Source organism: Marmota monax, unplaced genomic scaffold (assembly GCF_021218885.2).
Source record: "Marmota monax isolate L192 unplaced genomic scaffold, Marmota_monax_Labrador192_F-V1.1 WCK01_AAM20220418_F8-fsc00276, whole genome shotgun sequence".
NCBI classification, from domain to species: domain Eukaryota; kingdom Metazoa; phylum Chordata; class Mammalia; order Rodentia; family Sciuridae; genus Marmota; species Marmota monax.
In genome coordinates, this window is record NW_026695204.1 from 721,704 (window position 1) to 748,862 (window position 27,159).

General features: G+C 41.8%; 1 protein-coding gene across 3 annotated transcripts in view; it reads right to left on the bottom strand.

Annotated features, from left to right (window-relative positions):
• The window catches only part of Fyn (FYN proto-oncogene, Src family tyrosine kinase), a 200,314-nt gene that overhangs the window by 97,518 nt on the left and 75,637 nt on the right, over nt 1-27,159 (bottom strand). For all 3 annotated transcript variants that reach the window (XM_046429928.2, XM_046429929.2, XM_058574384.1), the window contains one exon: nt 17,585-17,654. The gene's annotated coding sequence lies outside the window, so the exon portion shown is untranslated. The remainder of the gene's footprint in view (nt 1-17,584; nt 17,655-27,159) is intronic.

The window sequence follows — 27,159 nt, forward strand, 5'->3', positions numbered from 1 at the left end:
CTAAAGCCTATAATAGTGAAACTGGGATTCACTATCCAGATCTGATTTCAAAGCATTCTAGCCCATACTGCCTAGAGATCAGAATGAAGGAAGTCGGTGGAGAGCTACGATGCTCTTTGGGGATTATGTTCTGCTCATGGTATAGTGACAGAACAGTATAATGGTCTGAATATCGGGTGTGTGTGGGGTCACATGACCCCAGGATTCACTTGGGATTTTGGAAGGTAAAGCTAGAAATCAGTGGAGAAGATTGATATTGAAAAGTTCTTGGTTTCCTGGTGGGAACATCATTTTGTAATTTGTGGGGACCCTGGAGGATTCTGGAGAGGTGGCTTTTGTATCTTCAAGTGGCTCCTTCCTCCAGAGCAGGCTAAAGCCAGAAGGGCAGAGCCTCCCCTGGCCAGAGGCACTTGGCTTCAAACACTGCAAGGTGGGCTGGGTAGTACCAAAGGCGGCCAAGCTTGGGAAGGAGAACACGGGCTGCTGGACACATGGAGGTCTCTGCAGAGATGGGGGTGGGTTTACAGGCTACCTACTTGGGTGTCCTTGTGCTTTCAGCAAGAAAATGCCCCCAAGAATCCAATGAACCCCTCATCAAGCTGAGACTGCTCAGTAGTTACAGGTTAGGCCAGCTCACACCAAAGCAGGACCTGCACTACACCACGGTGTGTTTTTCTCTGTCATGTAAAAAAGTTTTTGCTTATGCCCTTTCATGGAAAGAAACAGCTTCAAAATGTAGGCGGTGTGTGTTTACCTCTCGAGTAGATTTTGAAAAGAAGTCACCAAGGAATCCTACCTAAAGGACCTAAACTGGAATGAGGAATTGCCTCTCATTTTGCCTGGCTCTGGTTTTGTACCTGCTGCCAGCAGTGGCAGTGGCAATGAGGATGCTTACTGAGCTGTGGGCCCACAGCTAAGGACCCCCCCCCCCCACCCCTGCCGAGAGGCTCTATTTCCACATCAGATCTCTAAGACCTCTTCAGTCCCTGTTGATTACTTTCATTTCCAAGTAATCTCTATCCCTGGCTTGTGATTTTTAAGGTTAAAATTCAATGAAGTCTCAAATCTGTCTGTTTGGAGCAGGTATCAACAGGATAGATATCTGAAAATAGCTTGTGAATCTTTCTTATCCACTGATGGTGAAGACAAAGTTTGCTTCTATTGGAACTCCATGCACCCCCAACATTTTATTGTGAAAGATTTCGCTTGAAGTTTTAACAGTTTGACATTAAGCATCCCATGTTAGGGAACAGACAGACGTGAGTGGTAAGAACATGAGGTTAAGATAAGAATTCTATAAAATGGGCCCACTGTACAGATCCCAATATGCTCTCTTTTTTAAGAAGCAATTTACTGCAGCCTGCCTGGCCTAAGTGGACAGGATATGTCACATTCCTCAACAAACTACCTGTAATCTGCAGGAGAAATGCAGGCTGAAATAATGTCGATAAGAGGAACTCAAGTTACCCTGAAGGGTGAGACTTTTTTGATTTTTTTTATAGACCAGATTCCAAATCTCAGGGAGATAAAATCTGTAACCATAAAATCTGTAAGAATTTGTAGTTAAGAATCCTATTAGAACCAGTCAGCATGGGCCAAGGTGACCTAGAGTTGTCATGGTAGTGGGGACTTAAAAGTCTGATGTCATCCTGCTGTCAGTCAAAGTTAAGAAGTACACCTGGGTAGGACTCTCTGGAAACTTCCCTGGGATCCCCAATAAAACTGGAGTGCAGGAGAGGCACATTGTCCCTCTCCTCTCTGATGTGAGCCACTCTGTCCCTTGAGAGTGTCCCCTTCCCCTTTTCCTATCCCTTCAATAAACTTGTTCCTGTTACTGAGTGACATGTCAGAGATCTTTCTGACTGGATCAAAAGATTCAGGGTTTGAAGGTGGGGTCTTCAGTTTCTTGGAAGGCCTCAGCTCTGTAACACCTATATTCACCACCTGGCTTTTAACATTAATATTCTAATGTGTTTGCCTTAGCACATGGCTGTCATCTATATTACAAAACTCCCAACTACACATTTCTTCTCAGGATCTTTATTCTTCTAAAGTACAGCTTAAGGGGCAAGTATACTTTCTGCCCCTCTGGGTGTGAATACCTGCATGAGCACTCACTAGGCGGGAGACTGGGCAGGTGTGTGATTTTGGAGAGCTTTGGTTTTCATGGTGATAAAATGTGGGTACTAGGGCCTAGGGGTGCTGTGAGGGTACAGTATGGCAAGGGAAGCACCTGGCACAGAATCGACTTGGTATGTGATGGAGCCATGTAACAAGTTTTGGCTCTCAGACTATGCTCTCTGTTACCTATAAAACAATGAACTAGTAAAAAAGCAACAGCATCATCTAGACCGAGATGAAGCAAGAATGGTAGAGTTCTGATCACTATTGGAGCTGGGTGAAGGGTGTGTCTGGGGGTTCCTTACGCTACATGTTTACATCTATAAATTTGAAATTTTCCATCCTAAAATGATTAAGTGCTTAAAAAGCTAATTGGTCACTAGATTTCATCAAGTGAAAAAAAAAAAAGGAATCCTATATTTTTTATACTTAAAAAAATTAAAAGAAGCCCCTGGGGAAGTAATAAGATATGGTGATGCTGGGGTTAAAGGAGCAGGGTTGGGGAGCCCCACATCCTCTCACTCTCATGGGTGTGGGGGTGGGGTGGGGTGGGGAAGAGGAAGGACAAGGCCTGGGTATTTTGTAAAAGCTCCCCAGGTGATTTGGCTTGCTCCTGGGTGAGAACCCTTATATTGGCAGAAAAGTGAGAAACCACACTTTCTAGCATATTAATTGTGAGAATAAATACTTTGCATAATGCAAAGCTTGTGCCTCCAGCTAATTTGCAGGCAGATGACACAGCATGAGGAGACTCTGATTTAGCAGAATAAAAACTATTTGTAACTGAACAGCCTCCCTCTGTTAAGTCAGGGGTGGGTTAACTAAGGACCCAATTAGACTGCATTCTCTAACATCACTTATCAACTTGTAGAGCAAAGGGGTTCCTGTAGTGGTTTTCAGAATTAGGGAGAAATTTGCAGGAAAAAACCTTGTGGACAATGTTAAACAGAGAAGTAAAAGGAAAGGCTTCATTTCATTCTTTCATAACAAAAGTGTCACCCTCCAGTTCTAGTCCCCTAATTCCTTCCCTTCCCTGCTGAGGTGCATTCTCTCATTTCCCTTCACCGGCAGCTGGAGGTAAGGCGGGGGCTGTGATAGAACCATTGGGTGAGACAGCATGTCAGGAGCCCTCTCCTTGGGGGTGGAACACTGTCTTTGTGGGGTGGGATCCCGCAGAGGCAGCTTGATTGGGCAGTCCAAGCCAGGCCACTGCAGGGGAGCAAAGTCATTTGCAATTCTGCAGGCTTTTTGAATGAGGCCAGGGAGGAAGAAGAAAGTTCCTGAAGGAGGGGACCCCTGCACATAGGAGACATATGCATACCTGAGTATAAACATACACACTTTCAGATCTGGTAGAATGTTTATATACATGTGTTTATGGACTGAAGTGTGCCCCCCCCCCACCCTGTGAATTCATGTCTTGAAGTCCAAACCCACAATGTGACTGTATTTGGAGACAAGGCCTTTAAAGAGATAATAATGGTTAAATAAGCTCATAGGTGCAGGGCCCTGATCCAATAGGACTGTTGTCCTTAGAAGGAAGAGATAGGAAGAGATACAGGAGTGTGCATATGGAAAAGGATATGTGAGGACTCTGGGGAAAAGGCAAGTCACCTGTGAGCCAAGGAAACAGGTCTCACCAGAAACCAAACCTGGCAGCACCTTGACCTCAGACTGAGAAAATATATTTCTGTTGTTTAAATGTCCAATTCTCTGGTATTTTGTTGTGGTGCCCTGGGCTGACTAACACACCAAGGGCCTTTTCTTGATAGAAATACTTGCCTGAAATTAACCTTTACTTGTTGCTCTGGTTTGTGCTCTCTGTTCCAGAACACAACCAGCTCTTTTCATGTGTGTGTGTGTGTGTGTGTGTGTGTGTGTTTTAAGCATTTATAATGAGAAAGGCAAGAGTTGGACACAGAAGTGAATTCTCTAGCCTGAGAGATGAAGATGAAGTAGCATTTACGACAAGCCTTGTAACAGTTGGATTCAGACTCTTAAGAGATGAGAGGAAGGAACCCTAGAAGAAGTGAGTGTCTGAAGCCTGCCCAGGGCACAGAGATGGTTTAGTTTTGCTACAGGATTGAATACCAAGCAAGAGTTATATGTTGAAGAGAGGGAGAGAGGTCGAGGGAGAGAGGGAGGGAGAAGGTGAAAGAAGGAGGGAGAGAGAGAGGGTGGGGAGGGTTCTTAAAGTCCTTGAAAGGTTATGGTGTCTATGACATTCTCAGGGGTAAGTAGAGCCTTGAAAAGGTTTAAAACAAGGGAATAACAAATCAATATGCATGCTAAAAAGGGAAAAGTGAAGAGACCTGATACTAAGCATTTATTAGTGCCAGGAATCATATTAGCCCATTTTTGTTTTAAATCTCTTTCAGTCCTCAAATCGAGTGCCATTTTGGCCACGAGAAAACTGAGATGCCCAGAGCAGAAGCAACTTGCCCTTGATCCCACCACTGGTCAGTATGCTGCTCAGCTTCAAGCCAAGTAGTATCAGATCAAATGCCCAGTCCATCCTACCATTTAAAGCCCCAAGCAGCTCACACGTCATCATCTCCTTTCTTTCCAATCAGAATGGCTATTTTAAGGAGCAAAGCCTGTAATTCAGATTGCTTCTAGGGTTGGGAAGCAGGAAAATTAACTTCAAAAGTTTGCAATGCATGGGAACCTCCAGAAATATCATTCAGTCAAACAAAGCAATATGTGAAGACAGGTCCTTGCTTTTCTTTTCTATTACAACATAATAAAAAGTCTCAAGGTGAAGAATTTCCTGTTATGTGCTATAGGATCAAAGTAGCCAACAATGGTAACTTGAATAGAAAGTTGCAGAAGTGTGTAGGGAGAATTGTGGCCCTAGGTGAGGGCCACCCCACATTAACTCTGTTTACAAGGCAATATTAACAGCCACTTTCAAATAAACTTTGTACTCTTCAAATTCTGCAAGATCACCTATCTTACTTCCTTCTCTGTAGACTGGGTAATTAATAAAGCAAAGAGATTTATTTTGCCTTAGTGTTCTAGAAGTCCAAGAGCAGGACACTGGCATCTGCTTAGCCTCATGGTTTCTGGTAAGGGCCTCATAATAGAGGCAAGTGGGGACACAAAAAGAATCACATGGTGAGAGAGGAAGCAACAGCAAGCTGACAAAGCCCAACATGATGATGAACCCATTCCTGGGCGAAGGGACTGAACCTCTCTCCACGACCTAATTACCTCTTGAGGGCCCCAGCTCTCAACATGGCTACTCCGGGGACCAAGTCTCAACATCAGTTTTATTAGGAATAAACCATATTCATATCAAAATGAACTTCCAATATCCAGGAAAGCACAACACTGTTTTCTGTGTCTACAAATGACAGATGCAATAAGGGATGCCAGATTATCAAATCTTCTTGTCTAGTTGCTCTTCTAAAACCTCAGATGCATTGAAGATGAGGAAGAGTGAAAATTAGGTTAGAAGGACCAGTGCTGCTAAAATATAAAGACTGAATCATAGGAAAAGAGGAGAAAAAAAATAATCAAATCATTCCATAGCATGTACCAGCAGAACAACTTACATATTCTTAAATGTGCTCTCCCTCAAGGGCAGCAACTTTTATAATTTTGCCAGTAGTATTACAGAGGTAACATGGATATTATTTGGAAAATTATATGTAATGACATGCACTCTAAGACATGGGTGTGTCTAACAGTTTGTCACAGGTGAGACAAAACTGTAGAAAGCATCATTTCAATTCAGCATCCCTACTGTGCCACACACACCTACTATGTGCCAGCACCACGGCTTGTGCTGGGGCTAGATGTTAGGATAAACAGACTGAATCACATCAGGGGTTGTTGACATTCTCTTAAAAGAAATAAATGGTGTCATAGAGACATTATTATTATTATTTTAACTTTAAAATCAAATTCTGAAGCCTACTCCTTTGAAAAACTGGCAGCATATGCTTTACTTCTTTCCCTATTCATGCCTCAAGAATCCTCTACCAAGTTTTCTCAACACTGTCAACCACCTTCCACTTTCACAAAGGCATTCGGGGTAGAGGTGGGAAGGTGTGCATGTACACTGGTGTGTGTGTGTGTTTTCCAGGTCTCCTTCTTCTTTGCTTTGTAGCAAAGAAGTGTATTGGACTTTTCACACTGCACCCTGATTGTTGGATATTATTCTTATCCATCAAGTAAACCCCTCGGTACCAAGTCTTGTGTCTCACTACCTGGATTTTCCACGCTGGAATAATGTCGAATGCTTCTCCTTAACTGCTTACTGAGTGAATAGATGGATATTTCAACTCTGAGCTTTATATTCAGACTACAGAGTATTTGACAGTCAAAATTTTCTTCATGGCAATGGGTGTCAAATTTTGGGAAAATTTCAATATATGCATATAAGTAAACTTCAGGACAAGTTGAGTGAGGTTTAATTTACACAGAGTAAAATTTGAAGTTATGATAAGTGGGTCCCATTCGAGTAGGTGGTCCTTGCCAGATCCTGTCCCTTGGTACTCTGGCTGAGTGAGGTGCAGCAGGATCTGGGCACTATGGTTTTTATACCTCCTCAGGTGAGTCTGATAAAAGCCCCAGGTGACAGATCCAGGAGTAGGTGACGTTTTTGCTACTGCATGTCACATTTCCTTTCCTCTCTTCATCTTGGGCCCAGCCACCTCTCTCAGTCAATGATTAGGATCAAAGTGAATCCACATCAAGTCTACTCAGCACTCTCCTTGGAAACAAAACCTTGAAACTCAGACACTTGGCCAAAGTCAAGTATAATTTCTGGATCTTAAGCAGAAATACAGCTACTAAAATGACACTGTGAAATGAACACATGATATCCACTCAAGAAAATAAAAATGGCTTAGAATCAGAACAGATAAAAGGATTGTGATTTGGGGGCATCTAAGTGAACGTTGCTTTAGGGAGGTGATGGGGTGAGAGGAGAAAATCATACCTCCAATTGCACTGTTCTGGTGCCAAACTCGACCTCACACCCAGAGCTTTCAAATGGTAGATTTCAGGGGATCTGTGAATTGTAAGGTTGATATCAAGCCACAGCCTAAAGAACATAGCTCTCAAGAGAATTAGGGAAAATTTATTTATCTTCCAGGGAGAGGGATGGTTTTGTGGTGCCATCCTTCTTTCAATCACTGAAAGACAACACAAAACTATCATTTTCTCTGTCACTTAACTGAGAATGCTGGAAGATGTAATTAAGAATATGAGACAATCTTTTCCCTATTGAAACCTCAATTCCTACAGATCATGATTTGTATTTGGGTGAAGCCCACCACACAAACTCTGGGAATCTATCACCATTCTTTTGTCATTCCCCACTCCCCCATTGTGATTCTAGTTTAATAATTCAAGTAATGGGATCAGTAGCCAGAGACTTGACATGTAGTGGAATGGAATCCAACCTTTACTAGTGTCTTATTCAAAATGAGATGGATTCCTGGGGGAGTACTGACCAGCAACGCCCCCCCCCCGCCCCAATTAATCAAAACAGAGGTATGTTTGGCATTCAAAAAGATTAAAATGTATAATGTCTACAAAGTAAGTTAAGAATCTATAGATTAACATGAGTCTTTTAAAAAGGAATGAACTAGAAAAATCATCTTTGTTTTGAAAAATGCCACTAGGTTACTCCTACGAGAAAGAAAATCATGGAAACTGGCTGTGGGGAAATTTGGAAGGATGCTTTGCACTATCATTTGCAGGCAGTGTGTGTTGGTCTCACCAGCTGCCAGAACTGGAGGGAAACTGCTGAGGGGGCAGATATGGCCAAACCAAACATCTCCCTGTAATTAGAGTTGGCTGGGGGAAAATGGCAGAAGAGGATAGAAATATGTGGCCTCAGATTTGGGGGCGGGCGAGAATGCTGACTAGGTTTCTGAGAGACTTAAATTGAAGAACCTAGCTAGATTCAACCTTGGACTCTGTCTTCCCATCTGCTATGCTGCCCAGGGAAGAAGCCAGCACCGAGCACCTGAAACATGGCCTATCCAAACGGAGATATGCTGTAAGTGCAAAGTACACTGGATTTCAAAGACACGACACAAAAATACTTCAATACTTTTTATTACTAATTGCATGGGCAAAGTAATAATATTTTGAATACATAATGGGTTAGTTAGAATATTTTATACAAATCAATTTCACTGGTTTCTTTACTTCCTTTCTACATGGCTCTAGGAAACCTGACCCATGCTCCTTGCCTTCGATTTGCACTGGACATGTGCTGATGTAGACCTTTGTTTCTATGCTTATTAAAATGTGAGTGGTGGTGAAGATCTGGGTGATAGGGGGTTCAGATGGGAAGGAACACTGGAGTGATATGCCAGGGCAAAATGTGATGGTTACTACTTGTTGCCTGAGACCTTCAGCTTTAGGGAGTGTGAGGAGAAATTCCAAGAGACTCAGGTTAGTCAGGTCTGTCCTGAGTATCACTCCACCTCTCTGTACCTCAGGTGACCAATCTGCAAATGGGAGGGAAGGATCAAATTCTTGTTGAATGCCGGGCACAGTAGCATGCCTTGTAATCCCATCAGCACAGGAGGCTGAGGCAAGAGGATTATGTGTTCAAAGCCAGCCTCAGCAATTTACAGAGGCCCTAAGCAACTAATCAAGACTCTGTCTCTAAATAAAATATAAAAAAGGGCTTGGGGATGTGGCTCAGTAGTTAAGTGCCCCTGGGTTCAGTCCCTGATACTAAATAAATAAATAAGTAAATAATAAAAAGTCTTGCTGAATGAAATAAAATCTGAGAAGCTCTATGTCTGCGTTGTTGCCATCACTCCAAATTTGTGTGATTCTTACAAAAACCAGTAGAATGAACCTCATAGCTCTTTGTCTTCAGCCAGGACCCATCCTGAAGAGCCTCACTATTTATCTGTTAGTTGTCCTTCAGCTCCTTTTGTGAGAACAAACTTATGGATTCCCTGGTGGTGTGTCAACATAGGTACAGATACACACACAAGGAACAAGTGCAAGATGAATAAAAGAAGCTTCATGTCCCTCTTAGGGACTCAAGACAATTCGGAAAAAAAAAAAAAAAAAAAAAAAAAACTCCTGTGGATGATATTCAGAGGAAATGTATTTGTTTTCTTTCAACTCTACATAAGAAATATCTATGATTTTGCTGTTAATCTGTCAATCATGGACATCTAAGACTTTGATTTAAATAAATCTAATATTTTAGATTAGTAAATGATCCAGTTCAATAAGAATTCCGGGAAACCCAACTCTTCCCTTCTTCAAAAATCAAACAACCTGCAAATTGAAACAGTATCACTTCTCAAGCACATTAGTTTCCTAAGCGTAAAAGAAGACTGTAAAAACCAAATAAATATGCCAACAACGCACGATGAATTTCTTTTTTATACAAAGCTTGACTCTAGGCTGCCTCAGCCAGTAGCAGGGCTGGTGGGGAAAACTGGCGACTCAGCTGATGAGCTTTAGAATGTGCAAATTAGTCGCCTACAATAAAAAGCCAGGGTGGGTAATGTACAGATCCAGCCCACTCATCTGAGGTTAGCAGCACCTGTTCCTTTTTGATGTGGGTGGCTTGTGTTTCTTCAGCCACACAGCCCCTTCCTGGATGACTCTCTTGTATAGCAACCTACCCAGTCAGGCAGTCTGAAGCAAGAAACACAGGGTGGGAGGCATAGCCAGATAGAACTGTAGGGAACACAGAAAAAAATGAAAAACCCTGGCTTTGGGACTGACCCATCTGGCTTAATTTTAGTTCCACCACAGGGGCTGAGTGACCTTGGGCAAGTTGCTTCATTAGTCTGAGCAGTTATATGGGAAAAGCTAAAGAAGTTCTACTTGCATCAGGAAACTGTGTGGTACCTGGTGAGTAGTAAGTGCTCTGCTAAAGTTATTTCTTCTTATGCCAAAGGCAAGAAGTAAAAATGTTTGGCATAATCTATTATTATAGCAAACCTCAGCTGACTACCAAGAAAGTGGTAAAAAAAAATTATTGCAAATACATGAAGGCCTAGATCATACACTACAAAAAATTCAGGAAAGGAAAACAAAGAGAAACAATATCAGACACTGTCCTAAATAATAAGAGATCCAGGCCAAGATTATCCATGGCTACTCAAACCACTGGATGAAGGGGAGGTCAAAACAGGATGTTCACAAAGGACCCTGTATCAGCCTACATGTGGCTTACTAATAACTCAAAGTGGACCTTGACTTGGTTAGATCTGGTTACTGTTTTACTGAAGGCTTCAAACTTATCATGGAGGGTGGTGGGTCAAGGTGATATCACCTGTCTCATGATGTAATGCATTATCTAGCATAGGACATCACTTATAAAATATTCATGTCAAAAGATGTGTACCCTCCATCTAATAATAAGACTCTACACAAAATGCTTTTCAGGAAGAGAGGAACAAGTTAGATGACACTATGAAGAAACAAACCCAGAGTGTAGGACATTCTACCCCATAACCAGCCTGGACTCTTTGAAAAGTCATTTAAGGGTTGGGGACATAGCTCAGAAGTAAAGCACTTGCCCTCCAAAAAATCCATACAACAACAACAATAGCAGCAGCAACTGTGAAAAGCAAAAACAAAACAAAACAACAAGAACAAAACAACATTAAAAAAGAAAAAAGCCATACATTGTTTTACAGGATAAAAGAAAAGCTGTCAACCATATGAATCAAATGAATTCAATTAGATACTAGATTTTGGGGTGAGGGACTGAGCTATAAAAGATAGTTTGGGATAGGTGGGGAGATGTGAATATGATATTATATAATATCATGGAATGATTATTAAAATTCCTAGATGTGATAATAGTACATGGTAACTATGTAGAGGTGAAATGTCAAGATATTTGCTGCTTCCAATTGGTTCGGCAAAAATTTATAAAATATGTATGATTTTTATTTAGAATTTTAAGAATGACAAATTTTATGAATGAATGGTAAATTGAGGTAAACGACTTTAGGTATTTGATTTACACTTCTTCCAACAAGTAGGTTTGAAATTTTTCACAATGAAAAGCCAGGGGAAAAGTGGAAGAGAAAGAAAACAAAACATCACCATGTGTGCACATGTATACACACACACACACAGGCAGAGAAAAAGGAAAATAAGATCAGATAATATCACCACCTCCCTCTTTGAGAAGACCCTTGACATTGATATTCAGGTCAGCTTCCTTGAATGCCTTCTCATTCAATATGGTTTTATTTTTTTACCAACTTTAATAAATTTCATGTGCACTCATTCAAACTGACATATCCACTGTCTTGGTTTTTTTGTTGGTTGACATTGAAACCAAATTTTAAGCTTCTGTAGAGACTACCAGGTAGGCATGAAGGCTAAAATAACAAATAAAAAGCTCCTGAAATTGATACCTACATGCCTATCAGAGTGGTTTTAAGCTGGCAAGACTGGATCAAAGGTGGTGGGTGGACCATCCTATTGGATTCTGATATTTTCCAAAGACAGAAGCTCCCTCTCACCTGCCCTGGGCATCGATGGAGGAAGAACAGGTAGAGGGGGCTAGTCAGCCAGGCCACTGAGGTTTCTAGAATCTGTTCCTGTGTGCAGCATGCTGCGCCTGAGTTCTGTTGCACAGAGCAACGATGGCATAACCTGCCGAACAGCTACTGAATTCAATTTTTAGAGTTCCCAAAGAGGCAGGACTGTGATGACTTCAACACAGAGAGGGCTAGTTACAAAGGATCTGGATTCAGATAGCGTGGGTGTGAGTCTGGCTCTGCTGCATATTAACTGAACAAGCTCAGAGCTGTGTTTCTCAGTGGGTGTGCTGTGGATGCTGCCAGGGACAACTCTTCACAGGACAGAACTGTCCCAGACACTGCAGGACCATCCCTGCCCTACTCTCTCTAGGACCAAAGGCTAAGAGTGCCTCCCAGTCCTTGAGAGTAGCACATGCACACACTCCAGAAAGCCCCCTGCCTTTGACACAGGCTAAATTCTCATCCTCAGATTTATCTGGTGATAATTTCAGCTCTACCATCTAAGAAGTGTTTGGGGAGGATCAGATTGCTGCAGCTCTTTATAAACTTAAATTAGCTATACAAATGATATGCTTTTATGCATCCACAAGGCAGTCTGCACTTAAAGGCAGGGCTGTGGGGTGGGCCAACCACCTGGATTCCAGGTGGGATCTATTACAGTCTTGTCAATCTAACCAGACACTAGAATGCATGACAGCTATTTACTCTGAAAATGTTTTTCCGTGATAAGTGGGAAATTTTGGCTTATGAGTGTTGCTACAGATTAAAACCACACCACAGTGTGAGTTTTACAGTGAAAGCAGATGGCAAAGACACAGGCTACTGTAGCAGATGAGCAGCATGGCTTCCTCAAAGTGGCTTCACAGAATCTGGTTTAGGATGTCACCCAAACTGGCTGGGAATGGAAATGACACCTCTCTTGGCGAGCAAGTGATGAGAGGATTGTGGGATGACGTCAGGGATGGGGACTACAAAGTGCCACAGAAGATGACACCCCACCCTCCTACGATCAGGTCTGATTTTCAAAATAATGTACTTTAGAGATGTCTGTTTTAAACTTTTGAACAATGCTTTGGAAAGGGAATCTTGGAGGCGGGGCAGACTAGCACTCTGCCTCTGGTGGGCTGTAAGCTCTGAAACTGAGATGGGATAATGGAGCTGGGGTCTTCACAATTTAGTGCCTGAGAATCCCCTAGAGAGTCTATCAGCATGAAGACTACCCACTTTGGGTGTCTGTGAACCTGGGGTGGCCTGGGGCTATGGAACCCAGGGCTTTACGTATGCTAAGTGCATGCTCTACCACTCAGCAGTGCCCTCTCCCGTGGCTGCACTTTAAAACAAGCTGTTTGGGTGATTTGGACACAGGAAGCCACAGACTGCTCCTCTCTAGAGACTTCTCTGGTGGAAGGCAGCCTTCAGCTCTCTTCAGGGTTCACTCTTGCTCTCATTTCATGGCCTTAAATAACTCAGAATTTAGGTAAAAGTGCTTCTTTGCTTTTAGGCCTGGGCATTACAGAATTGCTTGTTTTTACTCTTTCTCTTTGCTCCTCCCCGCCACTGTGTAAATGAGAAGGTACTTTCATTGTGCTGATCTGATTTCTCCTGTATCATTCACTTTTAAATGAGGTCTAGGAAATGCTGACCAGACAGGAAGCTCTGACCTCTCCTTTAAGGCTCAAAGCCTCAGGTATTAACAGAGAAATGAAGGAGGCCACAGAAGGCTGGGACCAAGGAGGCAGAATGGGCACACATCTGGAAGAGAAAGAAGTGAAAGCAGATGCCTACTCCAGGTCAGAAGCCAGCGGGAAGGAGGAGTGAAATGGCCCACGAGGATTATGGGGGGGTGGGGGGTGGTATGTGGGGTCAGAGGGGCGCTGGGCACAGAGTGATGGATGGATAGCTTCTCCACAGATCCAACAGTATTTAGTGCCAACACAGTGTTTTTTATAACCTCACTCAACTCTGTTTACCAATTCAACTTTGGTAAATTTCATTCATCTTTAAAACAGTCGGCTGATAATGTCAAGTCCCTAAATCTATGGGCTTGGCCATCTGAAATGAGATCTTTTATCCTTCTCTGGCTTTCCAGAATACATGTTCATTGCATTCTTGCAAGAAGAAAGACTACCCATAAAAGAAAAATTAAGGGGCATAAAGTCGAAAGAATATCATACCAAAGCTTTTGGTAAGAAAATATTTATGTCCACAGTACTTGCCACACCCTTTCTGGGAAGATATTACTGGCCTAGAAGCTGGGTTAGTGTATCCCAAAATACACCTCACAAAAAGCACAGTTACCCTCCCAAAATAGGCCCTATAATTAAGTGAAGTCTTTTCAAGTGGATTGTTCTATATCACAACTTGACATATGTTGCTTTAATCTCTCTGCTTCAGCAAATGTAGCCATATTGGGCTACAAAAGCTCTCAGCAACTCACATTTAAGCCAGATTGTGGTGTCACTAGCAAACTGATGCAAATAAACAGTCCTGGGTACCAAAATACTCGATCTCAATCATCTGTAATGAGATCTCTCTGCTCCCTAAGCACATTTTGATCACAACAGAATTGCTACCCTTGATTCAAAAGAACGAACAGCCCAGACTGAAGTACGGTTTCATCTCTGAGGTCACCTGAAGACAAACACATCTGAGCAGGCTGGGGCTGAAATTGAAAGCACGAGACTTCTTTTGTGGAAACTCTGGGCTCATGCTATGTGAGTCTCACTTTTATGTGTAGGGACCAGCATTCAGTATGAGCCACTGGAGGCCCATCGTCTGGATTTATTTAGGTCAGTTTTTGCTTGGAGTCAAGGGTAACAGATGAGGTAACTTCTCTGGAGCCCTTTCAGCCTTCTGAATCCTGAACCAATTTGTTTTTTACATATTACATATAATTACATGCGTGTTCAAATATTTAAATTTGTAAAGATTTAAAGAAATGAGTACTTCAGACATTTACATTTTGTTACTGCTTCTAGTATGAGTTTCTCAAGTTCAGCACTGTTGACATTTGAGGTTGGGTCATCCTGTGTGTGTGTGTTGCTGTCCTGAACATTGTAGGGCATTTAGCATATCCTGCCCTCTGAACTCCATTAGCATACCCTCCTTCCCCTCAGTTGGGGCTTGATACTACCAAATGTCTTCTGGGAGGGTGAAACTGACCCCGCTCCAGAATCACTGCTTACTCTCTATTTATGTGTTTATATCTCACCCCCTGGCATGGCTGAGAGAACAAAGGTCTGGGTTTTTGGAGGTGACCAAAAGTTAGTTTTAAGAATCTCAAACCTCCCCTGACTCACAATGAAGAATTGGGATCTGTGACACTCTATCTCCTCACGAGATTTATAAACAGCACTGCTGATGTCTCCAAATAAGGGAGCCAGGACCTGGCTTCATTTTAGTCAGAACTAGGATGAGGACGGATTTGCTATCACCTAGCTCCTGGAAGTGACCCTCTCTGCTTTCTGGATATCCATTCTTAGAAGAGGGTTCAACAGAAACCCTCACTGACCCACTTCTAGGTAGTGACAGACAACAAGGGTTAGGGTTGGGTATCTGTTAACATCATCTACAGAGGCCATGCTTCTGGGCCAGATCCCATCAGGGGCAGCACTTCAAGTGCTGGGCATATGTACAGGAGGGACAAGGCTCTCCGCAAGGAGTTCTGCAGGGCAGGGAAGGATATGAAAGAGTCCTAGAGTGGGGGATGGGAAGTTCAGCCCAGAGAAGAGAAGGTGAATGAGGAAGGAGAGTATCTAAATATCTGGAGAGCTGACATGTGGGAGAGTGAGTGGACTTCCTTAGAAGGTGACTAAGAGCAGAAGATGACTCAATAAATATTTGCAAATTTATCACATCCCTTCCATGTGCTAGGCACTGGGACGACAGAAAGGAGTAAGTCCAAATCCCTGTCCCATGAGCACATATTAGAGTCCTAAAAACTAGATTGTTTTTCTTTCCGCCCATTTTTACCTTGCCTCCTTTCCATCCCTCTCTTTCTTTTTTAAAAAGTTGAGATAATTGTCCAGTTGTTTGTCTAACTGCTCATTTTTTCCATTTTAACAATTAAGGTTTAACTTACAGCAAAATTCACCCTTTCTAGTGAGTTCAGTCCTGTGGGTTTTCACAAAAGCATGTAACTATACACGTACTGCTATAATTAAGCTATGGAACACGTTTATCCCCTCCCCCACAATTTCTCTGAATCCCCTAATTGTTTATTTATTATTTTATTTTCTTATTGAGACAGAACCTTTGTATATCTACATGGGGTTCAGTATAGTGACTTGATCCACGTATGCAATGCGTAATGACCAAATCAGGGTAATAAGCACTTCTATCTCCTCAAATATTAGTCACCTCTTGGCGACTCTTGTACTTTTCAAGATATTTTGAAATATGTGATAGAGTGTTGTAACCAACAGTTCCCCTACCAGGGTTCAGAAAGCCAGAGTTAATTTCTCCTCTCTGTGTTGGTGCCCTAGCAAGCTGCCTTAAGCAATAGCAAGTTCCTTATCTCTAAGAAAATTTGAATTCCCCTGTCAGGGATTTTGTAGAAGAGACTTTTGGTAATTGGGAGGTTGGAGCAGACACTGCCTGAGGCCATATCCATCTTTTTGATTCCATGAAACTGCAGCAGAGTCACCGATAGACATATGATCTTCAATATCATCAGTCCATCTGCAATTATGGGGTAAAGATCTTCATCTCCAAACCAAATACTTCTAGTCAAAACTCAAAAATTTTGGTTCAATAATTGGATCTCTGAGAAGCTACCCAATAAGCATAGGCAAAAAAAAAAAAAAATCCAAAGGAAGTTTTGGAAATTAAAGCCTAAAAATATGGTATTACCATACTTATTAAGGGTACTATCTACCCTTAAGCCCTCTTTCTCTTACTGTTAATGTGTTTCAAAATAACATCAACTCCAAACTCAAATAAAGCTCAAACAATGTGACTTCATTTACTTGCAAAGGTGGCAGGAAGGGAAGTTCAATTAGCCCAGCCTGTCTAAGAATGGATTGCCAAGGTTACAAAAGATGGTAAATGCCACAGAGGTTATGGAATGAATGATGGAAGGGGTTGTGGTGAACAGCTGTGCGGTGCCCTGTGACATCAAATGGGTGTGACCAACCCATCCCAGCAGCCCTCCTGCTGGAAGATGCCTTTTGGTGGCTTATTGTCAGTGACAAATGTCCAGTCTCCAACAAGGCTGGACATGAAAATGACAGCTTTATTGAGCAGCTACCATGCCCCAGTACTACCAATCTCATTTTATTCTCACAGCCACCCAATGGGGTAGGTAGCATTGGAGGCCTCTTTTTTAAGAAGAGGAAAATAAAACTCAGAAAAGTTATATAACAACCAGTAGGTGCAGAACTTGAATTTTAACTTAGGTCTCCTGACCTTAAAGACTGTCCTTTTTATTACTACTAGCATGGTCTGGGTGGTTGCTAGGTTTAACATTCTTGGTCTCTTGGGCCACTGAACGCCAGTCTGTGGCAAGCTCACAGGCATGTTGGGTCCTTAAATTCTTTAATTTACCATTCCTCATGCAGCTAGCGGTCTGCTTCTCCTTCATTTCAACATATAGGTAATAAGGATTTTTCTGCTTCAGAAACTATCTAATTCTTTTGGTGTACAAGTTGATTATCATGTTATACAGCTGGCTTAGAACATAAACTAAGCTGTCATGGTGTTCTTTATCCTGTGCCCAGAAGCTTTCCTAAATCGAGACTTGCTGCATTTCAGAAAAAACCCATATTGCTTAATAACATTAGTAATAACTACGGGGAAAACACCATACTGTAGAAAACATCAATTCAGCATTGCATTTAATTATAAAATTCCTTTCTAAGTTTAGTGCAGATTTAGAAGATGCAGAGAACAGGGCAACGACTTTCCTTCATGAGCACCATTTTACAACAGAAGGTACTAGAAATAAATGCAGCATCACTTACCAAAATTTCCGCCAACTATCACAAACTTTATATACACCACATGTCTTCTAAAACAGCGGCAGGACTGATTCTGAAAAACAATACAAATAAATAAATAAATAACCACTCAATAGGCATAATTTAACGTACATTGTCTTTCTGGAAAAGTTGATCTCTTTCCTTTGTTTTGGGCACCCATCAATTTACCAAACTTCTCCTACTGGTTTCCTCTTTGTTTTTCACAGGAAGATGAAACCAATTACCTCAGTACATGCTACTATAAACCTGGATAATGAAATAAATCAGAAACTCTATTCACAAGTAGTTGAAATTGGGGGCTGGGGTTGTGGCTCAGTGGTAGAGCGTGTTTGCATAGCATGTGTGAGGCTCTGAGTTCAATCCTCAGTACCACGTAAAAATGGATAAATAAAATAAAGCTATAAAAAACTGAAATTGTTGAATTTTTAACCCCTTAAAATAATCAAAGATAAGAGAACAATGGAAAAAAATATCTAAAGTGGAACTCATAGCAAATTTCAACTAAAGCAATCTTATCCCCCTCAACTGTCCCTTCTTCCCAGCTACCTGAGAGATCCTGAGCAATTTTCCTAACCAATTTTTTTTTTTTAGACTTCATTTTACTATCTGCAAAAGAGGGATCATTGTACTAACCTCTAAGGGTTGCCATGAGGATTCAATGACATAGATTTACAGACAGAAATGACACTTCAGAAAGGCTTAACACAGCATCTGGCACACTGTGAGCACTCAGTAAACAGGCTCAGAACATAGCGTGGCCTTCCTCATGTCTGGTGCGAACCAATGCCCAAATATGCTGCTGGAATTCCACTGCAGTGCTGGGACTGGCTGCTGCTCTCCTTCTCATCACAATACCCCATCTGGTGTGCATCACGCCTTGCAGAAACCAGTCCCTGGGCCCCTGGGCCCTCCCTTCCCATCTACCTCTGCAGCTCTGCAAGGCATTCTTGGCAGACACACCTTCTGGCTCCCCTACTAGTTTCCTCTTTTTACCTGCATGACACAAGCATGATATCCATGCCTTTTCGGAGACTGGAGTCCAGCAGCTGTCCCCAGCACTCTCAAGCTCATCCCAGTTTGACTCCCACATGTTCCCACCAGACATTGCAGCTCCAGGTACCTGTCCTGCCCTGGGCTTCTAGCTGGCCAGTCCCTTCTCCAAGGGCTGATGGGAGGATGCCCAGCTATTTTCTAAGGCAGGGACGCTTTTTTACTTTTTTTGTACCATGACATTCTATAGACATGTTTTTCAAAATAATGTTTTTCAAATGATTGAAATTAATACATGAAATGCACAGTATTAAAAAATAAGCTGTGCATTGATTTATAGTTATCAAAATTGAAATGAGTTTTTTTTCAATGTTTGAATAATTTTCAGAGAAACTCTAATAACTACTGTGATTTTGAAATATCCTTAAACAATAAATGATGTTTCAGGATACTGCAACTGTAATATAATATAAAAATATTCCTAAGTTCTATTTGTAATAGAACTTAGCTAAGGCTGGAAGCTATGGCTGCTTCCATAATAATAGGAAATGTTAGATTTCAGTTAAGGGTTAATGCAAATTATGATTTTTCTTCCCATATAAGTTCACAGACCCCTTAAAATGATTCATGGACTTCATTCTGGTCATCATCTAAAAGGTCTTTCTCTTTACCTTTTCTACCTTGATTTTTCTAATTCGGTATTATCTTAATTCTCTTTTGTTTTTCTTCTTAACACTACTGTGTTATTTGATATATAAATGTACTTCCTGTACTTCATATTTTAAGTTGTAAGCTCTGTAATTTGTAAGAAAAGGCCCTTTTTATTCCATATTTTCAGTCCTCCTGTGGCTAATAATGCCCTGCCCTGTAGCAGGCACAATAGTGAGGTGTTCACCAGGAATGTCTGAATGAATCAGTTTATAAGAGTGTAATCCTGTGTGTCCTACATGTGCTTGGCTAATATTAATATTATCTCTCTTTGGCAATCTATGAGGTCCTACATATATAGGTGAATACTATACTTAAATCATAAATGACTGAAATTAGGAAATGAAATGTTCTTTCTGTTCAGAGAGGGAAATGCTTAGTCTGTGCTGTGCTACAGGTACCTATGTGACATAGATGATATCCATGCCTTTTTGGAGACTGGAGTCCAGCAGCTGTCCCCAGCTAGCCCAGAGTAGCTGAGGATCTCTTACTCTTCCATAACCTCTACACAGATAAGAACTGTCAGTGATTCCCACAAGAGGACCCAAGTTGGTGAGGCCAGGTAGAGTTGCCTGGCACCCACCAGAGACCAGACCAAGACCCAGTTTTTCTATTAGTTTCACAGATGTGAGCCTGTAGTTGTGGAGCTGGTGGAGTGAATAGTAGAAAGGATGAAATTCTATCTCTCCTCCAAGTATCCTTGTGAATGATGCTGTCTTTGCCTATGAGATCAGAGACAGCAGCCACCAAAGTGATTGCCTCAGGAATTTCTGCTCCATCCTTGGTCCCCACTGAGTCTGTGATGGACCAGTCTCAGGATGTTTACAGGACTAGCCTCAGTCTTCTGAGTCTTTTTCCTGAATAGCTGCAGCTTGGGATTCCTGTGTATTTTGTCAATCAACCAATCAATCAAACAAACAACAGAATAATTCTTCCTTTTCAAATGAAGAGAGCATAATGATTTTCTCCACTGAAAACCACTCATCAGGGCATTGTGACCACTTGCTTTGGCAGAAATTCACAATTGGCAGCATCTTTCACTCCAGACATCATGTCAAGTGACTCTTAGGGTGAGTGGGAGTACATACTCCCTCCCCAATAATGACAAAGACTGATGAGCTCAGAGAACAAAGGCTGGACTTGGCACAGCCTTTTTATACTGAAGGACGTGTAGATGCAGTTCATCCGAATTTCTTTTTTTTTTTTTTGAGATATGTGGTATTAATTATCAATAAAAATAACTGATAACAAAGAGGGTGGCAGGGTGGCATGACTGATTTGTCCTCTGTTTCTAGAATTACAATGTATGCATCATCATTGATGAGTAATAACATTTTTATGGGTGCTCCCATACAACATGTATCCCAGTGTGCCCTTTTGTTTCTGATACATATCACAGACTGATGCATGACGTGTGGCTCCTGGTTTAAAGGTGCAATTTTTATTACACACTGGGAATAAGTATCTCTACTATAGTCTCATCTCCATGGGGTCACTGCCTCTCCCTTTTTCCTAACAGCATTTCTCCAGCCTCAGTGTCTCATGGGCAGGTGACAGCACTCTTAGCTGGGCGATGGGGACTCAATAGTCCACAGTTTTGGAGTATGCCAATCAATAGCATTAGCATCACTCATGAGGTCCTTAAAAATGGCAGTTCCAAGGACCCACCCAAACCAACCCAGTCACCATCTATCTTACAAGATTCCCCAGGTGATCTGTGTGTATGAAGTTTGAATGGTCCTGATCCAAGGGAAACCCATTCTCTTGCCCTTGATTGGTTCAAGGATAAGCCATTGAGACATGACAAATATTTTACCCGGAGCTTCTCACTTTTTGGGAGAAAGTCCTTGCTCCTGAATTGTGTTGATATGATGTCTAGAATATCTATAACTAACTGCTTCAGCTTATGGATAGAGCTGGTTAGAGACAAGAAAAACACAGGGAAACAGAGTGCAGGTTATTGCATTGGTCAACCCTGAGGCCTGTGGTATCTCTGAGCTTACAAGAAATTTCTTATTGTTCCGGCCTCCTTGAGTTGGGTTTTCAATTATTTGCAGATGGAAAACTTTCAGTTCCCAATAAAGCATGATGAAAGGAATAGAATGCCAAGGCCCTGGGCTCAGCCACACGCTGAAGAGTCAGATAAGGCAATGCATGCAGAGACCAGGGCAACAGTTCAGAGACTCAATTTGTTCAGGAAACTGACCCAGTCTTATTTCTGGTCAGTTCTGTCAGCCATAGATCTTTTGCACATTTCCCAAAGCCCTCTAAATCTGCTGTTCTCAATGATCAACCAGAGGAAATGCTGATCATGTTCCAAAGTATTTTAACCAGGGGAGCCAACAGTTGTCTTCCCAAGAAGTCACATGGATGTCATTTCCTGCAAGGACAATGGGAGACTAATTGCTGGGCCTCAGCCTCCAATAGGGAAGACAACCTGTGAAATGTGATTACTGCAGGGTAAATAAGGAAGAGCTCAAGGCTCTCAGAAGCCATTTTTGGATCTGCTCCAATTACTTGGGGAAAGGGGGCGGGGGTGGGGAGGGGTGGGGAAGAGCCAGCTGGTCTGGGAAGAAAAAAATATGCAAGGGGCGGCAGCTAGGATAGCCGCCTGAGCCATTTTTTTTTTTTTTTTTACACATCACTGGTAGTTATTAAAGACCTTTCTGAGGAAACCAAATAGACCAGCTATTATACAAAACCATACATGGCTTTGGTATAATTTAACTTCATATATAGGAGTGATGTCAAGGAGAACTGAATGTCTAAATGGACATTATCTCTCTGGCGTGTCCTAGCTTCCTAGCCACAGGAGGATATTCTGGGTTTGGGCTGAGTTTGGGTTTGTTGTGTTGGCTCAGTGAAGAATGCATTTTCTATCAAGGGGTGGCTCACTGATGGTTTCCACAGAATGTTTCCTCAGGTTCTGTCTCCTTAGAGCTCTTTTTCTCTCAAATACTTTCTGCTTTTTCTTTGCTGGTACCGCATACTCCAATAATCCCAAGTACCATCCCATGAGATAAGCTTCTACTACAGAGCTAGACCCACCACTCATGCTCCCAGTTCATCTGCTATCCCTAAACTGGAAGCACTTTGAGTTCAGTAATTTGATTTGATCACTGTTCTGTTCCCAATGTCTAGTACAATGGCAGGCACGGGGTAAAAAGTGTCTGTTGAGTGAATACATTCAAGGCCTCACTCAGACTCAAGAGAGCCCCTGCTATCATTTCCTACCTAGCCTCTCTGCATCTGGACTCTCCTCTCTGGATCACAATATTGCTCAGGTCCCTGCTAGAATGTCTCGGATGGGAAGGACTTAGCAGCTCCCCCACTATATTCCCCAAGTGAGAAACTGAGTCCACAGAGGCAAGAGGCCTGCTCAAGTTTGTACTATTAGTGGATGGCAGAAGTAGGATTTTTAGTTTAGATTCAGTGCTCTAGTAACTAGTGCGAAAACTTCAATGGTCTTTCAGTAGGACCTAGTAAGGCCTGGTATGGAGCAGGCACTCAATAATTACTTGTTGAGTGACTGAATAAATGAATGGGTCTCATACATGTATGAATGAACTTCAGGTTTTCTTAAAGTGGAACCTTCTCCAAGATAAACACAATAATACCCTGAGATCCAGAATGGAGATGAGAGGAACTTCTCTCTCCTCCTGAATAAGAGGAGCAGCAGGAACACTGGACCTCTTTCCCTACAGTGCCTCTGAGCCACCTCCAGGAACCTTGGGGCATGTATGTGGACACGCCAGAAGACCAAAGATGCAGTCAAACTGACATTCTTCAGTTTTGCCCACAAAGCCACCCACTATCATTCTAAAGTCATTTCATCAGCCTTATCTTTCATTTCTTCTTGCTCTCTCACACGCAGCTTTACCAGAGCACTTGCTTCCCTAGCACCGGTTCCTCTCTAGGCCTTTCCCTACTCTGTTACTTCCCTCTTACATGACCTTACCTCCATCTGCAAGAATGGACAATCAACCTGTGCCTCAAGTCAACCCTACCATAAATCCCTCCCTGAAGTTCTTGCTCTTTTCCTCCAATAAAATCAATCTCACTCTATTTATCCTTCTACCCCAGACTTTATCACACTACCTGCTCCAAGGAAAACAGCCAACTCTTTGAGGGCAAGAACGTAGTCTAAATTCATCTTTGAACCACGGGGACCAAGCCTGGCCCCATGCCTTGCACAGAGGAAAGACTCTTGTTGCATTGAAATGGCTTGATTCTTCTTAGTTTACCTTTGTCACCAAATTACGCACATTGTGTAAGTGGCATTCCAAATCTTCCTCTAGTCTCCATAGGCTTGATGATACAGCCAGCACACACCTGCAGATCCCATTTGCTAAGGAGCAGCATAAGTCTTTTGAGTCATATTTTCAAAAGCAAACAATGGGGAGGTGAGAAAGAAGAGTTTCCCTCCCTTCACAGCTCTCCTATGGCCATGGCTGCTCTGTGCAGCAGGAGGTGCACTCTGGGTGGCCTCTGCACACAAATAACAGGAGACTTAAAATACAGTCCTGACTCCTTCCATGCTACAATATTCTCTGCAAGCCTAAAGTCAATTGTCTGAAAAATTAAAGAGCTCCAAATGGTAGGATAATACATTAAACAAGCAAGCACACAAACAAAGCCCAATTGCCAGGGACAAGGGTGGGAACTAGCAACCACAGGGTTCCCTAGGAAACCAAGCCTACTTTCTGACTGGCTGTGGCCTTGCTTCCTCACTGGGGGGTTAGCGAGATGCTCTGAGAAGTCATGACTGACCCATCTTCCCCTTCTGTCACTTCTGCTGGCTTCACTCCAATAAGCTGGAAGGCTTCAAGCAAGGCTGTGGCTGTTTGCTGGAGTGGAAGTAAACAGCAGAGAGAAGACAGGAGAAGAGAGGAGGAGGAGGGGGAGAGAGAAAAGAGCAAGGAGTCACTTTCCCAGCAGAAAGGAATTATTGATCACAGACATAGAGGGTGGCAAGGTCAAACTACAAAAGCTGGCTGCTCCCTTTCATCAGCTATTTCCAGGACAAGAGGGGGTCGGAGGCTCACAGTAGAGCCAGGCACCACAAAATCAACAAGGAGCTCCTCCTCCATCAGCTGGGGGGGCAAGTGAGGGCTCCCGACATGGCATCCATGGGTCTGTTGTGGGCACATGGGCACAAATGTGTGAGCTGAGTCGTGCATATGGATGGATGGAGGGTAGGAGTAGCACTCACAACACCATAATCTCCATCAACCTCCAGACAATAGTAATAGTGTTGATATCATTTCATATTATTATTACTACATTGAATCCTGCAGGCCAAGGGTACACAGTTTACGTGGGATAGAAAGAAATGAAGTAAATGCCATTGAATTGTCAGTTAACTGTCGGGGGTGGGTGGGTGGGAATTTTGCTTCTGTAAGATTCTCTAGAATGATATATATATTTATAATAATGGCATCTTTCTTTTTGGTAATGAGTCTCTGTCAGGTGGTCATATCACTTATGTATCTGTTAAAAGGGAAAATAAAACAAAAGCTCTGTTTTTGTAGTGCACTTGAAATATATTTTACTTGTCCTTTTAAATTAAGCTTTCTCTAGGGATCTGAATTCCAGTCTGGATAGAAATGCTGCTTTGCTATTATGCATGTGCAGCTGCTGGATATGTCTCTTCCAACTATACACTACTCCCAGGACACCCAGGAAACACACTTAGTGTCACAATGCTGCCCTGAGACAGGTTAATAATGGTATTGATGAAGCCCCTAGAGTACAGGCTGGCTACAATAACGGAATTCCAGAATCTTGGGGCTGGATGGGATGTGATGAATACCTAGTCCGACAGTTTTTAAGAAGCTTTTTTGTTTTTTTAGCATCAGAACTTACTTTCTCTCTCTCTCTCTCTCTGAACACAGAAAATCCCAGACCTAGTCCCCCACTCAATTCAGTACCCAAATCTTGTCCCACCACCTCATGCAGATACCTGTGCACAGACTAAGCATTCACTTTCTGAAAAGAAGTAAAAGAAAAGAACATTTTGTTTTCTAACTTCAGTTATTTATGATCTAAATATAATATTCATCTACATATGTAGGACCTCACAGACTGCCAAAGAGAGATGAGATAATATTAATACTAGCCAAGCTTATGTAGGACAAGCAGTGTGTAGGTTCTCAAGGCTGCAGTGTTGGTAATCCAATGCCTTCTCTACCAAGAACATATTTTAAAATCCCTGAAGACCCTGTTTTGAACCAAAATGTATTTATGAAGTAATTACTTATTTATTTGTCCAGCTTTGATTTGTAGTCAGTGAGACTTCGGTTTAAATCCCAGCCCTCTTAAGTGTGGTATACTTGGAAAAATTCCTTAATAACATGAATAAACCCAGTAGGAGCTTTTCTTCTCTCCATTTTTGCTTTTATTTTATTTTATTTTTGGTACCAGGGATTGAACCCAGAGGGGCTTAACCACTGAGTCACACTCCCAGCCTTTTTTGCATTTTATTTAGAGACAGGGTCTAGCTGAGTTGCTTAGGTCTCACTAAGTTGCGGAGACTGGCTTTGAACTTACAATCCTCCTTCCTAACTCTCCCAAGTCGCTGGGATACAGGTGTGTGCCACCATGCTAGCTATTTTTAATTTTATCAAATCAAATCTCCTTCAAAATAATACCAAGTTCCTAGGAATAAGTCCATAAATGATATGTAAGACCTTTACACAAAAATCTATAAAACATGAAATTTTAAAAAGACTAAATAAAGGGTTTGCCATGTATATGGAATGGAAGTCTCAATATTTTTAAGATGTCAGTTTTTTTTTTTTTTTGAATCTTCAATTCAATTGCAAAGATAAAAAGCTAGGCTTTTTTATTTTTATTTTTTTTTCCTGATGGAAATGAACAAGCAAATTCTAAGATTTTTATGAAAATGACAAGAAAATCTTGAATGATTAAAATAAGTCAGATATTCTAATTTATTATAGGATAATAGTAAGTAAAAGTAGTATTTATGCAAGGATTGACAAATAGACCATAGGACAAAAAAGAAGATCCAAAATCAAAACTACAAAGACAGTCATATAATTCACGTAAAGATGGTACTGAGGTTTGATAAATGGTGCTGGGTTCACTGGATGTTGTGGGTTGAATTGTGCTCCCCCTAAAGACGTTGAAGTCCTAACCTCCATGGCCTTTAGAATTTGATCTTATTTGAAAATAAGGTTGTTGCAGATGTAAAATGAGGTTATGCTGGATTAGGATGGGCCTGAATCCAGTAAGACTACTGTCCCTAAACAAGGAAATTTAGATACAGAAAGATCCCTGGGGAAGAAAGCCACATGATGATGGAGACGAGACAGTGTGCAAAATAACCAGCCACTCCCAGAAGTGAGGAAGAGACCAGAGAGGATTCTTCCTAGAACTTTTGGAGGGAGCACAGCCATGCCGACACCTTGATTTTGGATATCCAGCCTTCAGAACTAGGAGAGAATGTTCTAGGCCACACAGTCTGTGGTTCTGTTACAGCAGCTCTAGGAAATGAATATATTTCGCATCCAAATAAAAAAAAAGAATCTTAATTTCTACCTTACACCATGCAAAAATCAGTTCCAGATGGGCAATGGAACTAAATGTAAAAACTAAAATAATAAAACTTTAAGAAATTGACCCGGGTTCGATCCTCAGCACCACATAAAAAAATAAAATGCATTGTGTTGTGTTCATCTACACCAAAAAATAAATATTAAAAAAAAGAAAACAACACACAGAATACCTTCATAACTTATAATAGGCCAAAATTCTTGAAAAAATACAAACAAGTGTTGATCATGAAATAAAAATATGTTGATCTGGACTACACTAAAATTAAGAATGTCTTCATCCAC